We start from the raw sequence: 16,089 nt of genomic DNA on the forward strand, positions 1-16,089 counted from the left end.
CTCTCAGGAAGGAGAAGAAAACTCCTCGAGTACTGGCACCAGCAGCACAATAAAAATTTATTTTTTTATCAGAAAAGAGAAATATGAAGGGAAAAGATGTCACAGCAATTAAAATGTTTGCATTTGTGTGTGGATAGAGACATGATAGATAGATAGATAGATAGATAGATAGATAGATAGATAGATAGATAGATAGATTAAAGTTATATCTAAGAATACATTAAAAAAATAGCTTGGATTTGAATGTTCAAATTCCATGAAGATAGTTTCCATCAGGAAGCTTTGTTTCATCTGTCCTAGACATCCACCATCCAAAGAACAAACACTGGTTTGGCACATTTCATTAGCATATATGTGATGAAATACCTTAGAAAAAGTTACAGCCTAGACATGGGCAAATACAGTAATTAAATATCCTGAGGCAGATTAAAATGGAAAAGTCTGAATTCAGAATCCAGGAAAGGGGAAGAAATGGATGTAGTGTTAGATGTGGGGGTCTTTTTGCATATAGTTGTCTAGTGATGCACCAAAAAAATCCAACAGAGTTATTTAAGTTAATGTTTCACATCAAAATAAAGATAACTAAATAAAATTATGAGGCCAGCCTTGCACAGCTGTTGTTTAAAAAAAGTGCAGTGGGCTAGGAGCTGTTCCCTTAAATAAAGTTTCTTTATGAAGAGATTGTACAGATGGATCCTTATGAGACGCTGAAGGGGGGAGTGGAATATGAGACAAAGTCTTGACAGGGTTTTGTAAAACCAGGTATATATAAGGCAAAACTCACCAGAAGAGCAGATTTACCCCAAAAGGACTGAAGCAAGCAAACAAGATATCCTGTTCTGAAGGAGATAGGAGGGAGAACATCCCTCCTATCATCCTTCATACCATGTTGTGTCAGTGACAGAAACATTCTGGTTTTATTCATGCTTTTAAACCCTTTAGGGAGTTCTCTTTTTACCTCTCTTAGAGGATACTCTCCCCCAGGCTTTGCAATGTATCTTTGTGTTTGCTGATTCTTCTTTATGAATTAACTGAGGGTTAGCTTACATTTTATTTTCTACCAACAATTCTTGTGTATTTGAGAAAATATGTTTCCAAACCGTAATAATCAGGACAGTCTCAAAATTATAAAGCATGAGTGAGCTAAGGCTAAAGGCAAAAAGGTCTTGCAAAAATTACAACTTTTTGTCTAGATCTGGAGTTTATGAAAAGATCAGGAGAGCTTAATTTATTGCCACATTAGGATGTCTAACTCTGGGACATGCCTCCCCCATTCTATGTTCTAAGGTTAGGTCAATGCTGACTTTCATACCAGCTAATCAGATGTTACTTCATCCCTAATTTGAATTTATATTCCTTTAAAATGGAAAGAAGGATTATATGGCAACAGAATCGGTGAGTGCTTCAGGCAGAGCAGAGGGTGTTTCCCATTGCCTACCCTTATACCTGCTTACACACATTTTCTGTCAGCCAAATTGCTTCTTCATGTTTATATCTTTCATAAATTTATCTCATGAGTATGATCCACTGGCCATTTACCTTAATATCAAGTCTAGAAAGCTGAATACAGTTCTATTGAGACATTTTAGAAAAAATATGTTAAATGACATTTTTTTAAATATACACACAAACCCCTTCCTGCAGAAGCTATAAAATGTCCCAGTAAATATCAATACTGGTGTTGACACTGTGTGCTCAGTGGCTGAAAATCAGGCCTCTGGAAACACCTTCGTTGGAAACACTCCAAAAGGAAGCATTTACCAGAGAAATGTTTTTTCTTAATGGAGAAAAAACCCTCAGAAGGATTGTTGCATTCCTCTACTGATGATATAGAGTCTTCCTTTGGTGACATAATAAAATTCAAGGTTGGCTGATAAAGTTAATGCAATAAATATGGATATAGGGAGGATCGAGGAGAGACGGGGGTGTGGAGTAAGAATAGATAAAATTCAACTTCATGAATACCAATATATTTGTATGTCCACATATCTCTACCAAATAGAAATAAAAAAGGGAATGAGTTTTGCATTTTGTTGAGTCTACTGGGGAAAAAGTCTTAACTGCATTAAACATTAAAATAAGAATGAAAGGAAGGGATTTTTCATGGTGCCACGTCTGAGAGAGCTACAGGACACATAATACCACCTGCTAGAAAAATTTTTATAGTAAGGTTTTAGTGACTAAGGGGCTAAACAGTGAAACAGCCCTCAGACATCCTTCAGTGGGGGAAACAGGACAGGGAATCTCCCTAAGCCTCCACTTAATGTAAATGCTGTAATTCCAAACACCTCCTCAGAATCACAGAAGCAATCAGGTTGGAAAAGACCTCTGAGATCACTGAGGTCACTCAACGCCACCATGGCACAGAATGCCACATCCAGTCTTTCCTTAAACCTCACCACAAACGGTGACTCCACCACCTCCCTGGACAGTCCATCCCAATGTGAAGAAATCCCTTCTGACGTCCGACCTAAACCTCCCCTGCTGCAGCTTAAGGCTCTGTCCTGTCATCCTGTCACTGATTGCCAGGGAGCAGAGCCCAGCTCCCACCCCAGATTTTGTATCTGCAGAGCACCTTTCAACTATAAATCACAGGACTGATTTTACTCAGGTCACATCCTCTGTCCCTGAGCCGTGATGTCTCTACATAGTGTGAATCTTGTTATCTCCAGGCTGATACATTCACAGTCACCTGCATGTGTCTCTCTGTGTGAGCTACTTCTTTCTGACTGAAAACAATAGCAAAAATAGAAACTGCTACTAATCCCGTCTCTGTGGGACCACAGAAAACCTGTGACATTTATCTGTAAGTTTTATTGCACACCAGGCCAGAACAGTTCAGATTCACCAAAGACCTTGTGTGGGCTGGCTGTGTCCCCTCAGGACAGTCAGGGTCTGCCACTGACCTCTTCAGGTGTCAGCTAATCTTCAGTCCAGACAGAGCTGGACATCTCATCCACATCCCACAGCACCACTAATACATTGTCTTATCTCTTACACAAAGTCTTTCCTTTATCTAGGAAACTTGGCCTTAGTAATAAAGATAACAGACAAGTCGGTGTCTCTGCTGATTGTCGATATTTATTAGATTTTGCAGAAACACACACTAAATTTTATCCTCCATAAGCCCAGGCTCAACTTAATCAAAGTTTAGCACGATCTCAAGGCTCCCTTCTGATTGTCAGTGAAATCTTTTTTATCTGATTTTTTCAGCCTTTTGCTGTGTTCCACAATTGGGCTGGGCAGGATGAGGGTTGGGGCAAATGCCATGGGGGGGTTTCTGGGGCAAATTCCTAGGGGGGTTTCTGGGGCAAATGCCTGGGGGGATTTCTAAGCCAAAGCAAGAGATGTAATCTCCTCAGGGCCAGGCAGGGCTCTGTCACTGGGGATGGGTCAGAGGGGCTCAGACTATCTGTGGTGGCCCTGGAGTTTGTCTGCTTTGCCAAGGGACCCCGTGGAAGCTCCAGTGGGTCTGTTGGCATTCCGTGTTGTGATGCCCAGAACCCACCGAGCAGGGGGTGAGGATGGAGTCTGGGGTTTGTCAACCTCGTGATGTGGCTCTGGTGGCTGTGACATCGCAGAGAACAGGTCACAGTGGAAGCCAACACCAGACAGCTCCTGTCTCATGCTCCCTCTCCCTGCTGGCCCCCTTTCCTCCCATCTGCCACAGGCCATGGCTGCGGCCATCACATTCCTGGTGGCCACACTGGGCGCGCTGCCCAGGCCGACACACGACCCACAGGCCAACGTGGCCACGGCACAAGAGATGCTGCAGCGCAAGGAGTTCCTTCACCAGGAGATGACACGGCTGTGGCAGGAGGTTGAGCAGATGACATCCCTGGAAGGAGCCCTTGTCCATTATGTGTTTAAGAACTGGCTGTTTTGGGCCACTGCAGCTGCCATGCTGACAGAGGTCTGCTGGCTGGCCTGGCAAAGGAAGCTTGCCTCCAGCAGCAAGGATGATAACAAGAGGAAACGAAACCTCAACAGACCATGCAGGGGTGCCAGACTTTTGGCTCAATCCACGCCATTACCAGTGCAGGAGCTGCCTGAGCCATGCAGGAATCTGAAGCAGCTGGTGCGTGACCTCTTGTACATCAGTCGAGAGTTTTCCAGGAGGACTTTCATGCCACAGATTTACCCAGACAGAGGGATGGATGGCAGCCATGAATCCTGGAGTATCTTTGAGAATAGAATCTTCTACCAGCTGCTCGTGTTCCTGCGGCCACCCCCTGGTCACTCTTTCATCCTGGAGCAGGACACCTTGAGGCAGCACCCAGAGAGGTGCTCTGACATCCGTGTGGTGCTGGAGTGCACGTGCTCCATGGAGCGTGTGTTGGGATATTCCTTGTGTTTTGTCCATCGCCGGGGCAAGAAGCTGCTGCGGGATCACAAATCACTGGTCCTAGAAACTCTCTGCACAGGCTTCTACTTAAATGTGGAGCACATCTCCATCTGGGTGCAAAGCTTGCTGTGTTCGGCCTGTCTGCGTTTGCCTCAGTGGCCGCGCCAGCGGCTGACGCTGCTGCCCTGCTCCCGCTCCTGCAAGTTCCTGGTGAGCAGCCCCTCCAAGGAGAAGAGTTGCACTGAGATGTTCTTTGCAGTGCATGAAGGCAGAACAGGCAGCTTCGTAGTCCTGGAGTAGGCAGCAGCTTCCCCATGGATCATCTCAAGTGTCATCATGCAGCTTGTACAAGACAAGCCTCTTTTGCATAATGGGCTTGGGAAAGACAGGTCCTGCTGGCCACCCTGGTGTTCTGTGACAGGGTGCCTCACATGGGGAAGTGAGGGAAGGGCTGTGGATCCTGTCTGCCTAAACTCTAATAAAGGAACAAAATTTATGACTTTTTTTTTTGTCCTTTTGACAAAGGTAAGAATTTTAGCATTTTTATGGAACATTTAAAATGCAGTGACTTCTGTTGCACAAAACTGGTTTATAACTGTCAAAATAAACCACTAATTAACAGACAGTCAAGTGCTGGTTGAGATTTTTTTGTTCAGTTTAGCACAAAAATGGAATTCTGCTTTGTAGTGTCCAACTTCTGTTTTATTTGTTTCCTAACTTCATAAGAATTTTCAGGTGATGCTGCCCATACATACCAAATAAGAAAATACCCCAAATAAAGCACATAAATCACTGAATACTTGTTTCACACATTAGTCTAGACTTGAACAGTAAGCAGAATAATCCATGCCTGAAGGACTGGAAGCTGAGAGAACACTGCATTTCTTCCCCTGTGCTGATGGGCAAAGGGACTTTTGCCTCAGGTATCATAATACAGCTGGGGCTGCATCATAATGCAGCTGAGCTGGGGCTCAACTGCCCAGTTGAAGTCTTGTATATGAAGCATCTATTTTTTTTTTCTGTAAGTGAATTAATGTATAATTTCATCCACTGTAAAGAATAATAAAGCTCAGCCCTTGCAGAGTGAGTTAGGGCGTTACACCCGCTGGTAGCACTGGCACATCTACATATTTATGGTGAGTTCAGAGTGGAACATTCATGTTATGTCCTTACATTACATGAGGAGCAAGCTGCCTGTGTGAAGGGATATAAATGCCTGAAGAAATTCAGCAATAAAAGTCACAGTACAGGTTTTGGAATACTGGGCAGGATATCTCCTGAAACAAATCACAGCAGACAGATTTTCAATACCTACGGCTCTGGACAAGCCAAAAATAGCATTGTTGTGAAGTTTAAGTTCATAATTTGTCAGACACAGTGCTCCTACAGTGGCTAGTGCAATGCAGTTCAGATTGTGAAATCAGTGCCAATGTGAGCCACAAGTTTGGTGCAGAACAAGAAATTACCATCCAGGAGAAGTGCTCGTGACTGAACACTGCCCAATAAAAATCCTTCAGCCACCCTACAAAGAGCACTTGAAATGAGACTGTGGCTTCTTTCAGCATATGATTACAAGCTGAGACACACACACACCCTAACTAGCATGAAACTGGATCAGGGCAGGTTTAGAGTAGATATCAGGAAAGGTTCTTCATCCACAGGTGGTAAGGCACTGGAACAGGAGCCCCAGGGCAGTGGTCACAGCACCAGCCTGAGAGAGTTCAAGAAGCATTTAGACAAGGTTCTCACTCATATGATGGGATTCTTGGGTTGTCCTGTGCAGTGCCAGCAGTTATTCTACGGTTCTAAACTACTAGAAACCACACATAAGAAGGAATCATTAGGTAATTTCTATATATGGCTAGAGTTGGATCTCTAAGGTCCCTTCCAACCCAAACCATTCTATACTTCCAAAAAGCCTCTTTTTCAAGTCTGTGTTTCCCCCAGTTTAATTAAACCAGCCCTTGATTTTATATGATTCAAGCCTGTGATTATTTTTCCAGACATGGTGGCATGCTTTGTTTGTTGGAGATCTGTATCAGTGTCTTTCTTTGAGTATCTGAGAACATCATCCACATAAATATTACAATATATATATATATGTATACATAAAAAGGTGAGTAAAATTAAAAGAAAAGAGAAAAAGAACATTGTCAATCTAAGAAGAAAAGTTCAGGAATACACATAAAGATTTGCATTTTTAAATAGGCCTTGCTGAGAAGTCAATCACAGAATAGCCTGGGTTGGAAGAGAACTTTATCTCATTTCTTCTCCACTAGTTCTTGTTGCTCCAAGCCTCATCCATCCTGGCTTTGAACCTCTTCAGGGATGGGGCAGCCACAACTTCTCCTAGCAAATTAAAAAAGACAATAATACGTTATTGATCCAGAGACCAGGATCAGAGTTAACAGGCAACATGCTCCACTTTAAATGTGTCACAAGTCAGATTGAAGAGTTCTGTTATTTATCCACCAGCATGAACAACTCAACCCTTGTTAGGAGGTCCAAATTCCCATTTCAGAGCATACAGGGGAGCACAGCGACTTCTTCTGTGAGAGAAAATGCAGATCTATACAAAGAAAAATGATTCCAGGCTGTCCTGGGGATCAGCCATGAGCAGGTTCTCCACTTCTGTGCTTCAGGGCATTCAGCTACCAGGACAGCAATATTGCTCAGAGGCTTTCCTGCCATCTTCATTAGGTGTGAAAAAGCAGGTCTGACAGAAGCTCCCAGGCTGTGGAATCTGCCAGTAAGTCACTAATTGAGCTATGACAAACAAAACATCTGTAAACATCTGCCAAAAAAAAAAGAAAGAAAAAAAAAGAAAAAAAAAGAAAAAGGTAAATGTGATTCAGCCATGGTGCAGATGAAGGAATAGATGATCTGCCAAGCTGTATTCTGTTCCCTTATAAATGAAAAATCACAGTGAACCATATTGACTGGCATGTAATGAAGGGTTTGCTTTGTACTTGTCTTAGTTATAAGCATGGGAATTTTTCTTATGAGAAGTAGCTCTCATAGTCTGTAGGATGGTCTTTAAATAAGAAAGGAAACAAAAAAAAAATCTTTTTTTTTTTTTAAGTATAGAGCAGAGGAATTGAGTATTGTTTTGGAAAGCACTGAGCATAAAGACAATTGTGAAACATAGTGGGACTCCTTTGATAAAATTAATGAGAAAGAAAAAGACATTTATTTCAATAATCCAAGGATTTCTCCAAACCCAGTGACACAAAATGCACATAACAATTTTTTGTAGTGTTGTATATGAAGGTGCACCTCTTTTATGGAGAAGGGAATATGTTAATGAGATTTGAAATACTGATGCATGATTTCTTTCATTCGTGTTCTTTTACCAGTCACCTACACAGCATTTAGTAGAAAACTTTCATTTTACATGTCTGGAGAAAAAATATTAATGCAACTTGCCTCCTAAAAAGACCTGAAAAAAACACGTTTATACTGAATGTCTTCATAGGAAGCAAAAGCAGCAGCTTAACACCAATGGAAAGATTGTCACATTCCAAGGACAGCCCCTTCTGTCCACAACATCTCACAGCAGTGAGTCTTGGAATGGCAGTTCAGAGCTGGCCTACACAGTGTATTAAAGATTGATTTCAGTCGAGATAAGACTGTAAAGGTGAGCATAAATCCCACTCTTGAAACTGATATAAACATTTCATTAGTTGTCTGCTCTCTAAATTTCTAATGGTAGCACCCCTGGGATAGAAGGGGAGGATGGTGCCATCTGAAAATCCAAGTTCTGGCTGAGAGTATTTAAATAATGATTAACTGTGTTCATATGGATGTTATCTGGGGACATCAGATCTCTTAGTCAGACTTCCTGTGGTTTGCATGCCAGCAGTTTTCTGAAACACAGAATTAGGGGTGTGGGTGGCATTCACTGGGCAGTCCATTTACATCAGGCAATTACTTTTTGAACAAAATCACACCTCTCATTTCATTGAGACCCTGTAGTTGAGTATAATTACTCTTTTTTTATAGTCACAGCTGAATTATGTTCAAATTGCCCTCTGAGGAATGCAAGGAGCTCTGTTTTTTTTAAATATTGGATTTTTATTAGATAAACTGAGTCACATTAAAAAGTGAGTGATAAAAACTATATCAGCTATTGAGCCACAAAACTCAGAAATTTACTCTTCTTCATTCATTGGCCCTGTTAATTATATAGATCTTAATTAAACAGGCCTTTGGAGATTAGTTGGAACACAGAAAGCAGACAAATATAAGAATAAATCTACCACAGGGAAAGAATCAGGTGCTAGCTGTCCTTTATGGCACCTACCAAACAATAACAAAGTGTGGAGGAAATTTTCTTGACAAAAGGAATATAAAAAGTGTCAGTATAGATCAGCTGACCAGAAATATGTATTCTGGGTTAAAAAAAATCAAAGAAATTGAGCCAGAAGTCATCTGCTCTTCATTTTAGTTCAGTCCTTGGGACTAATGTTTCTCACTAACTAAGCCCATCTGGAATCCTGGACTCAGAGGATAACTATGGAGCACAGGGATTCTGGCCAGGTAAATTTGGGCATTGGAAGGAGCACTGATTGCCCATTCCATGGCCAGCATCTGGGAATTTGGCCTGACCTGTTCTTCATGATTTGCTCTTCTTTTTTTTTTTTTTTTTTTTTTTCCCAGCTACAACAGCCAAACCTCAAGAAAGGAATGAACTGCAATAACTGCAATTATCTAATTATCTTCAAGTTTTTATACTGATGAGAAAAACTACAAGGTCATGGAGTATAGCATAGAAAGAATTGTTTTGGCATGGAAAATGAAAATATAACAAAACTGCATAAGCCCTGGTAAGGCAGGTGCCTGTGTTAGCATTCATAGAAGGTTTCAGAGAGTGAGGAACAATGCAAACCATTTAATTACAGCTGGTGCATTCTGGTGGAACATTAGTTTTACATCATAAAACCCACCATCACTTTCAAAGCTGTGAGGTTACTAAAACATTACTTTTCTGTTTAATTGTGATTGCCAAGTATGATGTGAATTTCCCCTCCTAATGCAATTTCATGCACCTTTAGGGCAGCATCTCTGTGAAAATTGACCTATAATTTGTGTGAAATATTATTGTAATATCCATGTTGGAAATGGAGCATAAAATTATACTAATATGTACACGCAGGCCACATTTGCTTATTTTCAGGGCCTTGTTTCAAGATTATTGTTTTGTCTACTAGGTTTTTTCTAAAGGAATATTTTTGAATCATTTAGTAAATATATGGAGTTCTAATTTTGATCTGAAAAAAATCAGATCACTATGATTCCATTGCTTTCCTTATATCAAAGCAAGTTTCTTAAGAATCAGACTCAGGTTATTAATTCTAGGATACAATTTGAGACACAGCTGGATTCTTCAGTTTTACCTGTGACATCTGCAAACACCAGAGTTGAAATGTGTTACACTTTGCCCCTTTTTTTCTTTCATTTAGGACACTGAAACACTTTGTTCAGTATTGACTAGTGGAGGTTTAGGACTCTAAAAAGTGTGGCTCTGGTGGGCTTTTATGTGTGGGATTTTTTTTTTACGAAAAAAAATAAAGCTAGAATCATAGAATTCTAGAATGGTTTGGATTGGAAGGGAAGTTAAAGATCATCTGGTTCCAACACCCTGCCATTGGCAGGGACACCTTCCACTATTCCAGGGTGATCAGAGCCCCATCCAACCTGGCCTGGAACATTTCCAGGGATGGAGAGTCCACAACCTCTCTGGGCAAAGAATTCTTAAATCTCTTAGTAACCAATGAGGAGAAACATTTGTTCTTGTAGGAATTCTCATCCTGTCAACTGAGCAAACTCTGAATGAGCAACTTTTATTTCTAATGTTTAGCTCCCTAAAGTTATGTGAGATGAAGCCAACCAGTAGTGTCCAAACCCACAGAAGTATAAATACTTCAGTCTAGCTGAATCTCATGAATTTCAGAGGCTCTGGGATTGGTTTTGTACCTGTGTTAACTTTCTGGGAGAAACCTCCTAGGGGTTCCTAGCATGCCATAATTTTTATAAGTCTTAATACTCTACAGTTGCTTGTAAAAAAAACCCTGATGAGGAAATAAGTTAAATCTAAGCAATATTTGCAAATCTCAGAGACAATATTAATTTTTGCAAGCTTGCCTAAAACTTATTTGCTTATATTCCTAAAAATTCAACAAAAATAGAGACCTAGTGATCTCTTGAATGGCTACAATTTCCAAAGCCTATTTCTGCCTTCGGGGAAAGTTTCTGCATATCACAGCAAGGCTGCAATTACTCCAGCACTGCAGAAATGTGCTTGTGCTAAAGAAAGAGCCTAATTATCCTCCTATTTCCAGCTTGTCTTTCTTGGTACAACACTTGAAAGGTTTGTGTCAGAGCATTGCCTGTAATCACACATGATCAGTTTGGGTCTATCTTTAGGTCTCAGCACCTGTATTTTGTTACTGAGTTAATTTGAGGGGATGATTTATTTTTCAGGTGTCTGCATGTTGGACCTAGAAGACTCAAGGGAGAGAATGGATGATGTCCACATTCAGTCAAGCTGGACAGGAAGTGAATATTTACAGGAAATAATTGAATTAAGAATAAATAATGTGAATTATAATAGGAAAAGAAATTTCATTAAATAGGATTGCTCCTTGACAATGAGAAAGACAAACTCCTCTATTAAATTATCCCCCTGGGACTGTAGCCTAGTCTCCTTAGGGTGAAATCCTCAAGTTATGGACATTATTTTCTGTTTGAGAAGGTTATTTATGCTCTATGTCACCAAAATATTTTAGCAATGTGTTACTCAGCACTTTTTTCCCCTGTTTCAACAATATTTAATCTTGGGCTAAATTTAGGACACTTTAAATGAAGAAACCTTTTTCTCTCTACAAAGCAGAACTGTCACTGTAAGGTTGGAGAGCAGCTCAAGTACTGACCCAGAGACAAAGTGATGCCCTGAGAGAGAATCACAGTGCATTTTTTCTGTCATACCTGCTTCCACATCAGATTTTAGGGTTGTCTCTAAATTTGTGATCTATCAACTGTCTTGTGACTAAGATAAACATAAAGTAAAACTTTCCAACTGCTTTTGAACTCATATTGATCAACTCCTTCAGACCTTCAATCTTGGAGTATAAATCACAAGAATTATGAAAAAAAGAAGGAGCTTTTCAGTACCATTACGAAATTGGTCTTCCTATATCCTTAATCTCTAGGCATGAAAGTTTTTTTACCTGCTCCATCATTTTTACTGTTTCCATCCTTCCCCACCTCAGCATTGTTACCAAATATGCAATGCATACTTATACAAAGTGTAATGAAATCAGTGGTAATTTATAAATTACGTTACTGACCAAAGCAGTCTTTATGGAAATCCCCTCCATAAGCAAACTTCATTCACATAGTTGACTATATTACAAGAATTTGGTGAATTTTTCTGAGGGCAATACAACTTCAAATTTTACAAGTAGCCAATTGATTTTATCTCAAGTGTTTTAAATTCCTCACTACTAAATGTCAGTTGCCTGTTGAATAGCAAGTGGCACCCTTAATGGAAGTCAGTTAATCTTTGCTGTAAATTATTATTTATATGATACTCAAATACTGTTAAGGATTGTGAGGACAAATCCTTTCTTCACAGAGTTCAGACTGAGAATCTGATTCTGCAAAATCATTCTCACATGAATTTATTGAAATTGAAGGGTTAAAATTCTTTAATACATTTAAGCATACACAAAATTTTTGTATATGTATTCAAAAGTATCACTTGAATCTACATTTTATTCCATGTCTATTTAATTCCACCTTTGTTTTATTCTCTCTGTTTAAAACACCCAGAGAAGGTTTTGGAACACAACCAACAAATTTGTTCCTTGTAAGTCTAATACTACAATCAACTTCTTTATTATTGAAAAAATGAAAAGGAAGAAGCTTCCTACAGTCAAGACAAATTGCAATTATAGACATGCTTGGACTTCACCTTGAGGGGGTTTGCACTTTAAGGAATAAACATTTCTCTGGCATTCAAATAACAAAGGTGGATCCAGCACATATTACTGAATGCCTGAAATCCTGGATCCTTCCCCTTCCTCTTTATATCCTACCCTCTATTTCTTCCTGTCAGTAAAGACATATATTTCCAGTTTGATGGCTGAAAACCAATCCCTTTAAATCAATAGGATCCTTGACATTGAATTTAAGAGGAATAGACTGTGGCCTTGAGACTTTCAAGACAGGAATATATCATTATTTAAAGCCATCTCTGCAGAGGAAGTGGTTCAGGTGTTCTGATGTGCTTGTGGCTGAACTGCCAGACAGCAGACATTGAACCCCAGAACTCCAGATTTTAGTGCGTGAGCTCTCCTGCCTGAGGTAAGGAAAGCTCCTCTATTTGCTCATTGACCTTTGTAGTTGGGCCAGCCAATATCAGCAGGGGGAAAAAAGACACCATAGCAGATGGGCTACAAAGACCAGCACCAGCTTGGAGACTGTGCTGAGAGGTTTTATCTTAACCAGAATTTTCCTTTAAGAGGCAGAGGAGAAATGAGAACCCTGAGAACAAGCAGCGCTGCAGCCACTGCAGTTAAAGGGGGGAAAAAAGGAGAAGAAGGAATTGTGGGGGCTGTATTCCCATTTACTGCAGCACTTGTCTGCACATCTTTCTTCCCTGGCAGGATGGAAGCAGTGATGCTGCTTTTCTCCCTGGCTTCCCTGATTTGTGAGGTCCTTCCTGCAGCTCTTACAGGTTGGTTGGAAACTGCCACATCAAAGGAACAGCTGTGGTTTCAGAGGGCACAGCAAAAATGGGGGTGGTGTTGGAGGAATGATTATCTCCAAAACTACCCCTACTCAAATCTGTGTCTAGAGAAGCATAGAATCATTAAGGTTGGAAAAGAGCTCTAAGATCATCCTGTCCAAGCATTACCTAGCACTGCCAGGTCCACCACTGAACCTAAGCACCTACATGTGCTTTGAGCCCGAAGTAATCTCACTATTTCACCTAAGGCAATGTTATTTCTTTACCAGTATTAAAGGAAATAAAATTAAATTTTAAAGCCATTCAAGACCCTTTGGAGGCATCCAGTCCACTTTGAGAATCTTTTCTGCAAACTATCTGAAGAAAAATATTAGAAGTATTAATTAGATAATAAGTACACATATGCTGAGGTGTGATGTTCATGCACATCTACACATCCAGTTCTGGACCTTTTTATTCAGACTTTCACATGCAACATATTTGAGAGAGTTATTTCCACAGAATATCTTTTTAAAATAGTGCAAATTAAGACACTCAATGGCCATTTTTAATTTTTGGATGACAGCCTGCTTTCAGTAGAAGATGTTAATGTAATTAAGTGGATGAGAAGCAGAAAGAGAGGATATTGGAGAAATTAGAAAAGCGTAATTTTTGTGCTATCACTGCAAAGCAAATAAAAATAGTATTTCCTTTTCATTTATGAAGAAAAAAAATATTTTCCCCCACTCCTGGCAGTCTAAAATGTACCTTATTGTTCAGTCCCCCTTTTGTGCTCATTTCCTTCTCTCTTTACCCCTTTGGCTTTGTGTTTTCAGCTGGGAGCCATTCTACCTAGTAGACCACTCACATATTTATAGCTTGGCAAATTGATTCATCCAGGAACCTGAAGTGTTGTCTGAGAGGCAGAAAGGTTGAACACTGAGGAAAGAGACCTAGAATTGGGTATGGTGCCTAAATTGCTGCTAAGGTTGGCTTGGTAAGCTAAAAAAAATGCAGTACCATTTGTGTATGCCATGATAAAAGTGAATATAAATTCCATTGACTACCTTCATCTTTTTATGCATTTATCTTCTTTTTCTTTTATGAATGTTTATTCTTGGCAATTAAAACCTTGGACTCTTTGATTTGCTTCTGTTAGACTCTGTACATCCTCTGCAGTGTCATGAAATGTTCTTCTGGTCTCTGAGATTTAATGCAAAAAAACCCCTTCCAATCAAAGGACTTAGTTCTTATTCTGGCTGCTGGCTGTAACTTACTGAAATTCATAGGGCAAAGTAGGGTCTTTGAAGAAATGTTCACTAATTAAAAAAAAAAAATCAAGAGCATTGGAATTGTTAAATTTGGCATTAAGGATTTCTGTCTGTTCCTTTGTTACCCAAATGGGATTGATCCTCCAGGAGGAAAGGTCAAGGCTAGGTGAAAGTCTTAGTCAAGGAGCTGAAATTTAGAGGGCTTTATCTGCATGTGAATAGCTTATCTTTCCCCCTCAGCACTAATGGTTTCCATTTCCAGCTGTCTGCCCTGCAGAGATGAGCCAGCTGTTTGTGAAGCCACTGCTTGAAATGACTGGCCCAGATATAAAGGTAAACCAGCACTTGGGTTGTGTTAAAAGCCTGAACTCCAGTGGGGTCAGCACTTGCTCCACATTTAAATCAGTTTTCTCAGAAGCAGAAATGGGGTCAGTGAAGGGCCCTAGGGGAGCGCAGAAAAGGGGACCACCACAGATGATTCATGGTGTGTTATCATTAAAATGGGTGATCTATGCAGAACAGAGATGAGACAGATGAATGAGATGAAATATTATGAATATTAAAGAAAGAGATAAGTACACATTTATGTATATTAGAGCAGTTAGTATCACTCATTTCTAAAGAGTGTCAAAGGCTGTAACCAAGCAGTTAAAGGCTGCTGCCTTCCTTTTTGGTGAAGTATATTTGCATATTTATTTTGCAAAATCTCTTGCAAATTAATTTGGGTCTACCAGACAACACAGAGGAAATGATGAAGTTTGATAATGGTGGATGCAAAGAAAAAATGAACAGACAGGCATACTTGTGTAAATATATTTATACAGATGAGATTTGCCATTTTTTATTGCTATTTTGAGCATTCTATAAAGAAGGAGCAAAAATACCCCATATATAGATAAACCTTTCATTGTCCCTGTAGCTGTGGCTTTGTGACAATGTGCTCACACATATTTGGGATAAATGTTAGGGCTGTGTCTCGTAGGTGATAAATATGGTCAAGTCTTTACACTAGACAAGATTTTGGTTCTTTTCTGTGAAACAAGATTAGCACTGACACCAATGAACAGCCCAACACAACAGCATTAACAGCAGTGAAGCTGCTTTTACTGCAATCCTCACAATTCCCATGTCCTGCAGAGAGCAGCAGCTGCTGTGAGAATAGTGGTGAACACAAATAAAGTATGGAATCCCCTGTATGAAAGCTGGCATATTTTCCATATTCTGATGTTTTATACACACAAAAAATATGTTTTATATAATTAATATATAAAAAAAGTCCTAGGAAGAATAATCTGACTGAACAAAAGGGTTGAATTTTTGGGCTGGCAGATAATGAGGGATTGCCCCATCCCTAGAAGTGTCCAAGGCCAGGTTGGATGGGCTTGGAACAACCTGGGAAAGGAGAAAGGTGTCCCTGCCCATGGCCTTTTACTTGGGCTGGCCAAAGTAATGTTTTATAATCTCTTATTGTTACCAAAAAATTGAAATAGAGTGCCCTGGGTGACATCTCCAAATAATTTAACATTTCCAGTGCCACATGGTGGAATTAAAAACAAAACAAACAAACCAAAGAACATCTTGAGCTTTGTAATTAGTCCTTTTTCCCTTCTCATTTCTATATAGAAACACATATATAATAATGTAAAGGATATAAAATTGGAACTGCACCAGGTTTTAAATGTAAATTATGATATGCTCTATAATTTTAAAATTCTGTTGTGAAAGTACATTTGTTGTTCCAC

The 16,089-nt window shown here is 39.8% G+C and overlaps 1 long non-coding RNA gene across 2 annotated transcripts; it reads left to right on the forward strand.

The window, feature by feature from the left end:
- The first annotated feature begins 5,076 nt into the window (after positions 1–5,076).
- Positions 5,077–12,674, forward strand: LOC135300135 (uncharacterized). Of its 2 annotated transcripts, XR_010362019.1 has the most exons (5): positions 5,077–5,481; positions 6,988–7,094; positions 7,821–7,982; positions 10,829–10,903; positions 12,520–12,674. It is a non-coding gene; the product is annotated as an uncharacterized LOC135300135 (long non-coding RNA). The 2 variants fall into 2 exon arrangements; XR_010362018.1 differs by lacking the exon at positions 12,520–12,674 and having other exon boundaries at positions 5,094–5,481; positions 10,829–11,042.
- The last annotated feature ends 3,415 nt before the right edge of the window (positions 12,675–16,089 follow it).

The sequence above is a fragment of the Passer domesticus genome, chromosome 4 (assembly GCF_036417665.1).
Source record: "Passer domesticus isolate bPasDom1 chromosome 4, bPasDom1.hap1, whole genome shotgun sequence".
Taxonomy (NCBI): domain Eukaryota; kingdom Metazoa; phylum Chordata; class Aves; order Passeriformes; family Passeridae; genus Passer; species Passer domesticus.